Source organism: Anomaloglossus baeobatrachus, chromosome 4, assembly GCF_048569485.1.
Source record: "Anomaloglossus baeobatrachus isolate aAnoBae1 chromosome 4, aAnoBae1.hap1, whole genome shotgun sequence".
In the NCBI taxonomy this organism is placed as follows: Eukaryota; Metazoa; Chordata; class Amphibia; order Anura; family Aromobatidae; genus Anomaloglossus; species Anomaloglossus baeobatrachus.
In genome coordinates this window covers 391,153,369-391,168,725 of record NC_134356.1, presented here as the reverse complement: position 1 = coordinate 391,168,725, position 15,357 = coordinate 391,153,369, and the positions used below count along the sequence as shown (strand labels likewise).

The 15,357-nt window shown below is 40.6% G+C and overlaps 1 protein-coding gene across 8 annotated transcripts in view; it reads right to left on the bottom strand.

The window, feature by feature from the left end:
* Positions 1 to 15,357, bottom strand: part of FRMD4A (FERM domain containing 4A) — a 720,232-nt gene that overhangs the window by 354,347 nt on the left and 350,528 nt on the right. The window contains exon 1 of one of the 8 annotated variants that reach the window (XM_075345256.1): positions 4,415 to 4,857. The exons of the other annotated variants lie outside the window; for them this stretch is intronic. The gene's annotated coding sequence lies outside the window, so the exon portion shown is untranslated. Of the gene's footprint in view, positions 1 to 4,414; positions 4,858 to 15,357 lie in introns of those variants that run through there. 8 annotated transcript variants of the gene reach the window in all.

Below are 15,357 nucleotides of genomic sequence, written 5' to 3'. Positions count from 1 at the left end.
AAAAAAAGCAAAATAATCAGTTTTCGCCTTGCAAATATATAGTATTATTCATTAACTCGTTTACTTCTATGAAACACAACTGTCCAACAAGCAAGGAAAGATGTAGTAGAAAGAGAACCCACCATAGAAGAAACAAAGCTTTGAAGAATCCAGCACCATAGGAAAGCTATAATTGCTCTTTGGATTCTACAACTGTACATTATAAGCATGAGTGGATTTGCAGTCATTCACTGCCTGGGTAAATTTATGAGTAGCATAAGGCTTAATAGTTGTGTTTTGACACCTTATTCTGCTGGTGCCAATCAGAGCTGCCATTCACTCATCGCTGCACAATATTTTCAGATTTCTTGAAAAAGGCTCCTTTATTTGTTGCCTAAATAAAAGTTGTAACCCTTAAGATAAAATAACAGAATTATAGTTCAACTTAACTCACAAGGATACAGGTGTCCTGGACACATAGCTGGACTAGCCGACTGTACGTACATGTCTACATAGAAACATACACTAAAGGCCGCTTTACACGCAACGACATTGCTAACGAGATATCGCTGGGGTCACGGAATTCGTGACGCACATCCAGCCTCGTTAGCGACGTTGTTGCGTGTGACACCTACGAGCGTACGCTAATGATCAGAAATACTTACCAAATCGTTGATCGTTGGCAAGTCTTTCATTTCCCAAATATCGTTGCTGGTTCAGGACGCAGGTTGTTCATCGTTCGCTATGTGTGACACCCCGGGAACATCGAACAATAGCGTTCCTGCGTCCTCTGGCAACGAGGTGGGCGTGTCGTTAATGCGGCTGCTCTCCGCCCCTCCGCTTCTATTGGTGGGCCGCTGTGTGACGTCGCTGTGACGCCGCACGAACCTCCCCCCTTAAAAAAAGAGGTTGTTCGCCGGCAACAGCGATGTCGTTAGGAAGGTAAGTTGGTGTGATGCATACCGGCGATATTGTCTACCACGGGCAGCGATTTGCCCGTGACACACAAACGACATGGGCGGGTTCGATCACTAGCGACATCGCTAGCAATGTCGCAGCGAGTAAAGCAGCCTTTATTGCACTCGCATTAGCGTATATAAAATCGCCCAGATTCTCAGCAACAAAAGCTGGCGAGTGTCATGCAGTTTTTTCCTCACCTACCATCCATACTGCGAAAGTGCGTTTTTTTTCTAGGTGAGAAAAAAACCCCGCATATTTGCATAGCATGACATGGATGCTACACAAGAAAAGAAACACACACTCACATAGCACTCATATGACATATGGATGTTAGGGAAGGAAAAAAAGGAAAACTCACATAGCACTTGTATGACATACGGATGCTAGGGGAGGTAAAAACGCACACTTGCATAGCACTCATATGACATATGGATGCTAAGGGAGGGAAAAAATGCACGCTCACATAGCACTGATATGACATATGGATGCGGGGGGAGGGAAAAAAAGGAAAACTCACATAGCACTGGTATGACATGGTTGCTAGGGGAGGGAAAAAAAGGAAAACTGACATAGCACTTGTATGACATACGTATCCTAGGTGAGGTAAAAACGCACATTCGCATAGCACTTGTATGACATATACATATGGATGCTAGGGGAAGGAAAAAAGGAAAACTCACATAGCACTTGTATGACATATGGATGCTAGGGGAGGGAAAAAAAAGTGCATACTCACATAGCCCTGGTATGACATATGGATGCTAGGGGAGGGGAAAAATGCACACTCACATAGCACTCGCATGACATACGGATGCTATGCAAGAAAAAACACGCATGATACTCAACAACTTCTCTTGCTGATAATCTGGGCGATTTCATATAATGTGAGTACACCCAAAGAAGTCAGTTCTAAGGCGTCAGTTAACGCCATTTTTGAAAATGCCAAAATTTGCGTAACAAATTCTGTAAACCATAAACAAAATGCAGTAATAATGTGAACAGAATAACAGGCATTAGGTGCACATTTAGTTCTGTGTCAGTCTGAGGTACCCATATATCACTATTAAAGTAATGGAGTCTGCTCTCTGTAGAATACAGACTAACCACACAAGGTTCGAGGCTTGACAAGCTGGATTGTGCCTTGGATTAGTAATTCACTTAAAGAGGCATTTATTTTTACATAGCAACTAATGAATCCCACATATCTTAGCAACTTGCAGCCGGAGCGTCCGTATGACAAGGCTGTATGCTAGGCAAGGTTTTGTGAGGATAACAGTAGACATTTTCATGGCGTCCATTCTAGAAACAGACAGGAAGCTCCTCACAGAGCCATAAAATAGCATGATGATCTCCTATGGATGTAAATATGGCTATAAAAGCATAATTAGACACATTGGTTAATCAACGCCGGTGACCTGCGCATCACATAGTGTGGTCTGCTAATGGCATGATGGTTCATCGCCGGTTGTAGCATTGTATCATGATTGATATTCTGCATGAATATGGAAGTGAGTGAAAACTCTGTGTCAGGTGACTCCTGCTCCACCATGACAGACTGAATGCAAAGCGTGTGCAAATAATATTCATGAATTATTTACCAGCCAGATACTGTATGCAACATGAGCCTGTTCACACAAGCTTTACAATGAGCTAAAAGGTAATGCTGCCTACTTAAATATGCAGCAGAAGATGACAGGGAAGATGCCCTACGCCAACTCAGTTTAACGCTTTACATGGCTGAAGTGGACCAAACCAGTTCAACTTGCCAACGGACGTGTTAACATTGCTTCAACGACAACTTACGTCATTTGATATGTAAAAGTCCATTAAAGCCTTGTTTTCCGCCACCATCCCCCCTAATACATTGCAGGGCTTTTTCTCTTTTTTTTTACTACCATTGAGAGTATTATAATGGAGGTGTCTCATGTTTCCTAGCTGTACGCTGTGTCTGGGTAGGCTGCCTGCATCACTGAGTATAGCACTAAATCTGCCAAGGCTATTTATAGAACCAAACGCCTCCTAAAACACGGTGACCATGGAAAAGGTGAACCCTGTAACATATTACTCTCCAGCAATGAGCCTGCCAGTGGAATATGTCTCTGCAGTATACCCAGCATCACCACCTTCATCATCATGCCATTTGCATGTCTTCTAGTGTAGCCCCGAATGAATAACATCCTGTTCCCTAAGCTATCATCCTGAAGTCTTTCTCCTTGGTCTGCACTTACTACACCTCAAAGTGAACATAATATCCTGCTGCTGACGCAATTATTGGTGCCTTCCATGTTACAGTTATTGTTGAGATCAACAAAATATATTATTTGTGCATATATTTGTCCCATGACGGGCCATACAGCATGTGTAGAGTGCGAAAATGCCATGCCCACTCCTGTTTCACAAATTAAAAGATATATAATGTTTGTAAATATAAATACATATACATATATGCTTGTTAATATAAATACAAATACATACACACATAAACACCTCTCTCTATACATATGTTTATATATATATATCACATATATACAATATATACACACACTGCAAGTCTGTAGTATGTCCCTAGGTATCATTACATCAATGTGCCAGTTACATAATGTACGGTATACTGGTATGCTGTATATTTGTGTATATATATATATATATATATATATATATATATATATATATATATATATATATATATATATATATATACACACACACATATAAATACATATATGCACATACATACACACACAAACATCTCTATAGCTATATCTATACATATATATATATATATATATATATATATATATATATATATATATATATATATATATATATATATATATATATAAATATATACACACACACACACACACACACACACACACAGTGCAAGTCCGCAGTATATCACTGGCTATCATTACATCATTACATCAACGTGTGCCAGTCATATACTAATATATATATATATATATATATATATATATATATATATATATATATACACACACACAAACACACACACACACACACACGCGCACACATATATACATGTAGGTATGCACAAACACCTTTCGTAATATATATATATACACACACTGCAAGACTGTAGTATGTCACTAGATATCATTACATCAATGTGCTAGTTACATATTCTATACTATATGTATATACACACACACATACAAATACAAAGACACACATACATACACATATATACTGCAAGATTGTAGTATGACTCACTATGTATGATTACATCAATGTGCCAGTGTTACATTTGATATACTATATGTATACACACACACACATATACACTCAAAATTCAGCTATAACTGCAGAAGGAAAATGTTCTGCTCTCTCCACCTGATTCAGGTGTATATGCATTAAATCTACAATGCCTATATTTTTCATGTTTCCAGCATCAATTTCCAGTATGAATAAAGAATATTTCCAAGATACAACATATATAATGCTAACAAATTACCTTTTCTTTAGGATGAGACGCTCTGTAGATGTCGACCCCAGAAAAAGCATCCCATTAAATCCTGGTTAAACAGGCTCACGGCCTAACAAGCAGCATCCATTTCCATCTCCAGTACCTCCTCTGTGGCTTTGCTGGAATACAGACACAGCCCCTCTTCTGGCTTCCTCCTGTATGTGTGTGTATATGTGTGTGTCTGTGATTCTGCCTCTTTCCACTGGGCTATTACATCCCATCACCCCGCTAACGGTCTCTCACATAGACACTGGCTGTGGTCCAGGGTGCACCGCAGAAATATTCATCGTTACGAAGGGGAAAAAAAACGAAATAGTAGAAAGTGCTTGCCACAAGGAGATTCACACACACAGGCAGAGCATGCCACTGGCTGGAAGGAGGGGTGAGAAAGCTGCTTCAGCCCATTGCTTTTCCCTAGGTTTTTCCTGCTGGTGCATTCCTCCCTGTTTTAATGACTCACGTGCAGACAAAAACACACTTTAAATGAAAAGAGGTTGCCTGGTGGTGGGGGAAGGGAAGGAGGGAGAATAGAAGAGGCTGATGCTGATCCTGAGTAACCCAAGCACCCTAGCAGTCATGCAGTCTTCAGGCTGGGCCCGAACCCGCACTCTGCAGCAGACAACCTGCTTGCGGGAACCTCAGCTGGAGCTGTTAAGCAAGGCGTCACCTTCGGGATGTCTTTAGGAGAAACAGTTATAGTTATAACAGCTAGTTATAAGTTAGTTATAACAGCTAGTTATAACAGCTAGTTTTCATATTTATTTCATGATTTTAACTTATTCTTTTTAGCCCTTTGAAATAAACAGCAAAAAAATGAAATTTTGTTAATATACTCTTAGCAACTAGAGATGAGCAGACCTGAATTTTAAGGTTTGATGTTTGTACCGAACACCAACTTTACAAAAAAACAGTGTTTGAGTTCGAGTTCAGGTGATTCATGTAGAAACAGAAACAATTTGCGTGAGCATCGCTTGGTGTTCAGCCCAGTACGAGCCACTTGCATGTTTGAACAGCATACACTGGGGGTAACAACATCATGATCGGATGTAGTGTGCACCAAAAAATTGAAAAACCCCACCATCCCTAGGAATTGATCTGTTTATGGCTGGCTGTATATGGGCAAAGAGCTGAAATGCCCAATCAGTGACTTTCAATGATGTTCGAATCAAGTTTGGGTCCAGAACAGAACATTATCTAAAGTCCAGCTGAACTTGCCAAACCTGAACTTCCACGGGTCCGCTCATCTCTAGTAGCAACTTCTAAATTTGCAACCTGGCCCGATTCACCTCTTCTTAAGACAAGCTGGTATCTCCGAGCTCCCCCAAAGTCACCATATTGATACAGGACTTAGCGTGGTCACCCGATCAACATAGCACAGGGTAGCCCAGAACTCCAGGACTCAAGTGATCCGCCAGCCTCGGCCTCCCAGGAAGCTGAGATTACAGGTGCTCGCCACCACACCCAGCTTTGGGTGAGCTGGGAGATAGCAACTTCTACATCTAAAGCTAAATCATAAATTGTAAATTCAAAATTTTGCAATTATTATTTAACACAAAAAACTCATTTTGATTAATAAATCAAATCGCATCAAGCAAATAGTAAAGTTCTAAAATTTTAGTATAAGTCTTAGAAAACTACACAAAAAGTCTGTGGATGGGTGAAAAATATGTATGAAGGACATTGTAATCTAAAGAAAATGAATACAAAGTTAGCAAAAAAAAATATCTAGCCAAAGAGTTTATGGTCTACATTTTAATTTTTGGAATTTATTTTAGAAATCTCTAATTCCATGAACTTGGGCAGTCGAAAAAAGTGCTATAGAGATACCTAGATCCATCAGGATACAGGATGCCAGAGCTTCTAACAAGGTTAATCCAGATCTTTCCAAACTTACAAATATCAATAAGGTTTATATGTATGATAAATATAATTGTTCAGACTTTTGGGCCACAGATACTAGAATTAGGCAAGAGTTTCCATACTAATGCCTGTCCATGAACCATGTTACTAGTAATAATAATTATATCATCATACATATTCAGTTCTAGGTCATTTTGATAACAGTTTATCTTGAGTTCCAACATCACGGCCGTCAGGGTTGCTAATCTAATTTTTTTATTGGACAACATAGCTAAAAATCAGAGACAAAATAAGTTTTCTATCGTTATGGACTGTCCACAAATTTCTGCAAGATTGGCAACAGTGAAGGCCATATTACATAAATCTGTTATCTAATCTTAAACTAATCATTCAGCCAGAGATGCTTATTTCTGAATGTGACAATCCTCCTGCCATGTCTTCTCATATAAATGGTGTCCACTCACCAAGTTGTTTGTCAAAAACAAGGAATAAGTTTAATCAAAAAGTTGAAAATGCAGTGTTTGAAGCTTTGACAAAATCTGTGTAAAAAGTAAACTGATTGGGGAAGGATTCTTGGGCCTCATTCAGACGTCAGTGATTTTTCTCATACACAAACAGACCGAGACCCATCAGTGTGCCCTGTACAAAGTAAAATACCTCTTTTATACCCCCCAGCTTACTGTAATAAGGTTCCAAGTCACCATATGTACAGTAATAATGTGAAATAAATCTTGGAGTCCAGCTCTTGAAATATTAAACTTCTTTATTCTTTACAGTGTGAAACAAACTGCTAACACCAATTTAACGAGTTTCACATGTCAGGGATTCTTAGTCATGTTGACATGGACTAAAGCAGTGAGCTGGAACCATTTCTCTTGTTCTTACAGTAATAATGTCCCTTGAGTCCCCCCATGTACAGCTCCCCTATACAAAGTCCCCATAGCTCGGTTATATACAGCATGCTGTCCTTTCTGCTCTCCTATATAAAATATATCTACACAGCTCTCTCATATATATTATGATAGCCCTCAAAGCTTCCCTATACACAGTATAATGCACCCACACTGTATCATGGCCCCAACAGTAGTCTTTTAACAGTATAATCTCTTAAAGCCCTCCTGTACACTGTATGATGTCCCCCACATTAGTGCCCACATTGTTTCCACAGTCCCTCTACAAGTACTGTTAAAATAAAAAAAACAAACAACATATATTCGCCTAAACTGGATCATGTTGGGCCACCAGCAGATTGCGGCAACACACAGGTGGACCAAAGAGTTGATTTCATTACGCCAGGGCAAGCACAGGATGCCAAAATACTGGCACAATGGCATCATCTTGTTGCTCTGCTTCTATATGAGACTCATCCGGTGCATCACCCAACCATTCTGTAGGCTGCATGTCTCCCCACTCTACCATGGAGTTTATCTGTGGTGGTTGCTCTGGGTGGGCCCCATATATTTTCCCCCTAGTAACTACACGATTGGGTACAAGTTCTAGCTGGAGCAAAAACACGGATACAACTCATATGTTAAAGATTGATGTCTGAATGACTGCTATTGTCTGTTGTTTGTGATTCATTATGTGACGTATCTAGCCACTTTTTGGACTTACATGAATGGGGCATTAGGTAGGTATAGATGTACACAGTCCTTCAACTCTGCTAGTAGCTATGGACCATGATAACAGGAAAGAGTGACTATCAAGAGAACTGAGAAATATTAAGCAATTTACCATAACTTACATGATATGTTTGTGATTCTGTCTGTTTAATGTGGGTAAGTAATACAGATGAGTAAATCAATTTAAGATAAATCACATGCGCCTTGAATTTTGTAAATAAATTCTGATTCACCTGAGCATTGGGTGAATTCAACAAAGTGGCCTCCTGCTGGTATATCGTTATATTATATAGGTCGTGGAGAGCCTAAAAAAAATCTTATACTCACCTCTCCTCAACCCTCTCCATACCTGTCCTGCCACTGGGCCTAGTTAGCAATGTGGGACTTAGTAAATTGAGGACCCAGCAAGTAATGGCCAAGGGCCAGGACAAAGGACGAAGAAAGGAGAGCTGATTAAAGCATCGTGGGGGCAGGACAGATACAAGGAAGGCCAAGTAGAGGAGAGCTGCTTGGAGGATTGGTGGTGGCAAAACAGGTACAAGAAGGGCCGAGAAGTGATTGAAGGATCGCTGGTGGCAGTACAGATACAAGGAGGACCGAGGAGAGCTGATTGTGTCATGGCTCGTTTCCGGAGCTCGATCTTATGACCTCTAGTTGTGTTGTACCAATGCACATTTTGTATCAGTCCAACTACTGTTAGTTCTCTTGTCCTTCCTTTACTTGCCTTTCGGCTTTATTTCTGCTCGGGTATGTTAACTTCCTTGTTTTGATTGCTATATCTCATCTTGGGAGGGCCAATTTATAATCGACATGCACTTGCCTTCAGTGCTGGCTTTATTTTAAGGTTGATGGATGTTTGGAATCCCAGCTCCTCAATTTAGGGTTATCTTGCTAAGTAATCGGTTTTGCTTTTCCCTGCAGTTTTGAGTGTGTGTCTCTTTCCAGCAGTCTCCCATCCTGCTTCATTTGTGATCTGAAGTGGTTCCACTTATTTAGTCTTTTTCTTTCCAGTTTCTTCTATCTTCCTTGTACGACTGTGTAAAAACATTTTTAGCCCAGTGCCTCAGCTTCTGCCTGTGTGCACTTCTTTTAATGTTCTTATGGTGTTGTGTGTTAAACTTGTTTTATAGTTTAGGATGCAGTGAAGGACATTCAGGGTCAGCTGATGTTGAGTGGGGGTACTGTTGCGTAACTTTAGGGTGTTAACCTTTTTGGTCAGGCAGGGAAAAAACAGGGTCAGGAGTAGGGTACTCCTACTCTGTATAGGGACCTGTGGTTAACATCTCAGCTGACATGTTCATCCCCATGTGAGTGGAATGGCTCAGTCGTAACAATTGAAGGATCACTGGTCACAGGACAGGTACTAGGAGGGATGGGGAGTCGGGAGGAAAGCTGATTGAAGGATCAGTGGTGGCAGGAGGGGTACAAGGAAGGATGAGGAGAGGTGAGGAGAGCTGACTAAAGGATCAGTGGCAGCAGCACAGGTACAAAGAGGATCGATTAGAGGTGAGGAGAGCTAATTAAAGGATCAGCGGTGGCAGAACAGGTACAAAGAGGGCCAAGGAGAGGTAAGAATAAAAGGTTTTTAAATATTTTCCCTGTCAATTCAATTTGCACTATATGTATTCAATACAAATCCAATTTACCCCTAAATTGTGTCCACTCTACTTTAGTAAGTAACAATAATGCTGATAAGGTTCTGCATGTATTATATTATTGCTGGTGCACCATTAAACCCTACTTTTTGGGCTTTACATTTGTGTTATACAGTAAGTTATTGTGTATTGATTGATCCATTACCTTACATTTTATTTTACATTACTACAAACAAAAACCCCTAGGAACATAACTCTTATTTAGATGAAACTATGGTAACTACAATCTTACAACATAGCAATTATTTTTTAAACAGGAACATGTGCCAAGAAAACTGTTCAGTATTGGTTAGACCATGACAAGGAGGTAATCCAGACACCTTCATAATGTCTTTACTGTAGACATGACATCACACTGATTCTAAAAAAGTCACACATTGATGAAAACTGCATTGACCCAACACACAAGAAAAATCTACTAGCCACCTGCACAAGTAAGAAAAGACCGAGATATACAACAATGCAACAATCACAGAGAACCTCAAGAAAAAAGTGTAAATTAAGACTATGGAAGGGATGATCCCCTGGGACACCAGGGAACTGAAGGGTTGGGAATACTACAATTTTCTTAACAGCATATGGAGTCAAGATAAAGTTATGTCTTCAATTATGCTGGCAGCAGGAAAAGGAGCTGGCAGCTCGATGCTGAGTCAGTGAAAAGTCCAAGAAAAAAGTCAAGAAAGGAAACAAATCGATGGGACCTGCCCTGCATGTGCTTCAGTTTCCTAGGCGGCGATTCTCTGGCTTTTTTTAAAAGACGATGATGTTGCCAAAATGTTACAATAACATCTTTCAGCCGTGTTTCCCTTCACACGGAAAATAATAATCCAACGCTTCCCTTAATGCTTTACACATGACTATTATTCTAGCAAATTAATAAGCATCATTCAATGGAAAAAGGAACACTAAAAACCGTATGTTAGGAATTATAGATGGAGTCAAGTTCATTTGGACTTTTTTTGGCCAATATTTATACAGATAGGGATTGCCGCTGTAAGCTATAAAGTGTTACCCGGCCTATTCTACATTTCTTCTGTATTTCACAGATTCTATCCCAAATGAAGCATGAGCTCTTCTGTGCGTCTCATCTTTTCTGAACTCGCTCCATATTTCTACCTGACATTCTTCAAGTGATGCCAATTTCCAGCAGAATCATAATCACTCAAACACTATGGGAGAATAAAGTGTTTTACATGGGATATACGCAAACAAAACCAGAGGTAATGCAGTATAGGAACTACAATCACATGAACTATAACAATTAACTCTGCCTCATCTGCTGTCTTCTTAATTAAAGGGAACCTATCATACCGTTTTTTGATATTAAACAGTCTCCAATGGGTTGTAAATGATGCAATGTGCATCACTGACATGGTATAAAAATAAATGTATGTTTCATCTTAAAAACAGACTTTATATTGCTTAGGTGAATGCAGTAAATACCTTAGTGTAGCGCCCATTCCCGGTTCCAGCGTGGCATCCACGCGCGCCCCCGCTCCCAGACTCCAGCGGGGGTGCCCCCTCTCTCGCCTATCCAGCAGCTCTGCAGCTTCCGGTCCCAACATGGTATCTCAATGCGTCCCCGCTCTCAGACCACAGCGGGGCCGTCCTCCCTCTCACCCGTCCGACGGCTCCATTCCCTTCTCTCCTGTCCCGGAGTCTGCTGTAACCTCTTCCTGCTTTCAGGCCACGCGCAAGACTTCAGTAAGTGCCTGTAGGGTGCGCGCGCAGCCACGCCACCTTTCTTAAAGAGCCGGCATCCCATTACCCGGAATCAATATCTGAGGTCATCTACTGTATTACCCTAAAGGTAATTAAGACTGCCTCCCCTGACAGGAGGCGCCTGAGCAACGTTGCCTATTATCCGTTGCTACTTCTCAGGTCCCCGTATGTTAGTGTGTCTAGTCCCAGTACCAGTCTCCTATTGCTAACCTCTGTCTTGTCCTAGAGCCTGCTCTCCACCATTGCTAGTGTGCCGTCACGTCTGAACCTTCACCACAGTGCTGCCACGTCTGAGCCTATATCGCACTGCCATCATGTCTGAGCCATCCCCAGAGTGCCACCACGCCTGAGCCACCACCACAGTGACATCTCGCCTGGACCATCACCACAAAGCCATATCGTCTCAGCCGCCACCTCGGTGCCGCCACATCTGAGGACTCCTGCACTGGACATTGAGATTGTATCCGTCCGTAAGAGACTACCTCCTCTACTCCCTGGCTGAAGTGCAATTAGTCCTTCTATTTGGAGCATCTGACAATCCCTGTATAGGAGTATGCTGCTGGTTGCTCCTTTGGGAAAGTCTAGTGCATGGTCCAGTGGGTCCACACCGGGACGGTCGCCACCCCTCGGTGACCATAACACTTAGGTTTCAGTCATAGGGGCGGAGCTTTTGCTGAGATCAGTCACTGTCACTCAAGTTCAGGCAGGATTCTTTTTTTTTCTTAGTCACATTATAATTGATTACACCACAGCTCCTTCAACATCACTTCTCTACTCAGCTCCGCCCACTACGGTCACATGATCGTGACATCAGCACAGGTCCTGTCTCTTGAGTGATAGGGACTGATCCCAGCAAAAACTCCACCCCATGACTGAAACCTAAGGTATTTACTGCATTCACCTGAGAATAGGTGTTAAAAAAACATGTTTGTGATGCACATTGCATCATTTAAAACAAGTTAGGGGTGGTTTAATATAAAAAATGACATGACAGGTTCCCATTAACATAGCCAACATAGACAACACCTTCACTGACATGTCTAGTGCTACATTTGTTCTTGTAGCCGAATGACCGACCCCATCCGATTATCTATATTAAAGATGCTGTGTTTAATATTGTGATCCTTGAAACCCTTACAATATTACTCCTCCTAACACTATATAGCCAGGTCCCTGGCTTCCCATACACAAGCAGGTTTTAACCGCATATAGCGGTAACATTTGGTTAGGGACCCGATAAATAAGAGATTACCGTGACGTGGTTATCGGGCAGTAATGAATTGATCAATACATTAGCAAAATATCTCCTTTTTTCAAATAATCCTCAGCAGTCCTGCAATGTCACAATTTTAAAATTTTCCAATTTTTCATGTGGCTAATTGTATTTTACATTCCTTATGTATCATAGAGCAGTTATGCTTATTCATATTTCTCTGAATTTGGTGTGCCGCTTTCACTTTATATAAAATGTGTATTTTTTAGCTAGCACCCTGTTCACATTTACAATGATGTTCCAGCAGTCCTTTTGATTGTCCCCCAACACTGCCAGTATATGCTTTGTGGTGTTCAATGATGATACAGTGTATTCACAAAGTGCAGAATTGTCCCATATAATGTAACACAATAGGAAAAGTAGCCAATGACATAGTCCTGTGCCATACTAAGACATTTTACATGTTTCTATTCCATATATTTAGAAAAATAATGTAGCAGTGCAACATTTTATAGAAATATCAGCAGTATTTCCAGTATTGGCGCCAATGTTAATTTGTGCAGGGAGCTGAAAGTAATTTTATCTGTAATGTCCTAGGTCATTGTTATCAAGGCATAAAGAACACAACAAACAGTACAAGGTTTACAAAAACATTAAGCAAAAACTGAACTAAAATAACCCCCCTATCGCTTCTTCTAAATAATAGCACCATCTACAGGTGGGAAGTGGAAGGTGTTTATATCACATGCAGTGATTGATGTATGACGTCTGAAATGTATATTTCCTAAGCTTCAAAAACAGGAAAAGACACAAGCCTGATGAAGTATGACAGAAGCTTGTGTACTATGGAATGATTTTTTTTTTTTCAAACAGTAAACATTTCTATTAACCCTTTCTTCTAACCAGCAGGCAAAAAAGTACCATAATGCTATTTTGAAGATTATCTTAAAGAAGATGTCCCGTGAATCAATACTAATTTCATTTCCTAGATCACAGAAACATAACTAGGGCTCCTGAGTCTAGAGATTGCTGTTACATGTTTTGGCATCACTGGGGTTCTTATGATCCTCTCTCATTGTACTTGTCCCTACTATGTATACCCCTTTTCACACGTAAAGTGCCATGAAATAAAAGAAGCTATAATAATAAAAAATAATAATAATAATAATACTTATGTCCTATTCTAATTTCTGGTGGACACACATACTCAGAAACTTAGGGGTACTTGCACGTTGCGACATCGCTACTGCGATGTAGTCGGGGTCAAATTGAAATTGACGCACATCCGGCGCCAGTAACGCTGTCGCAACGTGTAAAGCCTAGATGCACCAATAAACGATCGCAAAAGCGTCATAAATTGGTGATCTGTGTAGTGTCGGTCATTTCCATAATGCCGGTGCAGCGACAGGTACGATGTTGTTCCTCGTTCCTGCGGCAGCACACATCGCTGTGTATGAAGCCGCAGGAGCGAGGAACATCTCGTTACCTGCGTCCCGCCTGCAATTAGGAAGGAAGGAGGTGGGCGGGATGTTTACGTCTCGCTCATCTCCGTCCCTCCGCTTCTATTGGCCGCCTGCCGTGTGGCAGGTAAGTGCGTGTGAAGCTGCCGTAGCGATAATGTTCGCTATGGCAGCTATCACAAGAGATCGCATCTGCGATGGGGGCGGGTACTATCGCACTCGGCATCGCTACAATCGGCTAGTGATGTCGCAGCGTGCAAAGTACCCCTTAATCTCACCACCCAGGTCCTTTATATACTGCAGGAGAGAGTAACTCCTGCAATAAGAATTAGTGCACGCATTATTTAGACTATTCTAGAGAAAATAATAATAATAAGGAGAAAACAGAGGGTTCCTGAAAAAGTATGATACAGCAATAGCTTTTTTTTAGCACATTCATTTTAAAAATGATACGTTTTGCAGAGTTTAACAGAAAGTTGTATTTAGCAACAAAGAACAACCTCTTGAAGACCTATAACAAGGATATATGAAAAAAGAAATCAGCTATTGGGGAAAAGTAATTAGGGTCAATGTAAAATTCAATATATTAGGTAAGAGTTATAAAAGTAATGAGGTATTCCAGCATTAAACATGTATGTATTAAACATGTATGACCTTGTCACTTGGTGGGGAATGTTATATCAGTATGGGGCTAATCACTGGGACCTCAATCAATTGTTGAGCCCCATAAACTTTGAATAGATTATGCTCATACATGTTCTCACCCCACTTCTTTAAAGCTGCTACATTCCTCCTGATGTAAAGCTGAGTAGGGCAAACCATTGGACTGGGTCTCGATGGGTTGACCTCCATCAGTCCAAGAGTCATGATAAATATATATATATATATATATATATATATATGAGTCCAACAATGTAGACCAGCTCACTCCTGTGAATTTTTATCGGCATAGAGCATGTAAAAAAACCATTGAGAGGGGGAGATTTTCATAAAAAAGTGCTTGCAAGAGAGAGTAGGTGGATATTTGATCTGGGGACCCGCATGCCACAGGGCTTTAACAATCGTATGGATATCATTATGCACTATTGATACATTGTTGCATTATATGTTGCTGGCTATTACTACTGTGTTAGGCTTTTTGTATCACTTTAAAAATAATTTTATGGTCAGGTTATTGGATTTTCTGATTGTATTTTTCTCCAAAATGCTGAATCCTTTCCTTATAACTCTTATGCATGCTGTATATTGATTAATATGCGGATAGCTTACATGTTTGATTTGCTTTTCTAGCTTATGTTTTTAAATCTCTCACACATGTTTGTAATTACCCTGATGGGAGTGAGATGTATATAAGGTTCTATGTTTGGAAAGCAGATCAGATTCTGGACCGTGAAGAAGG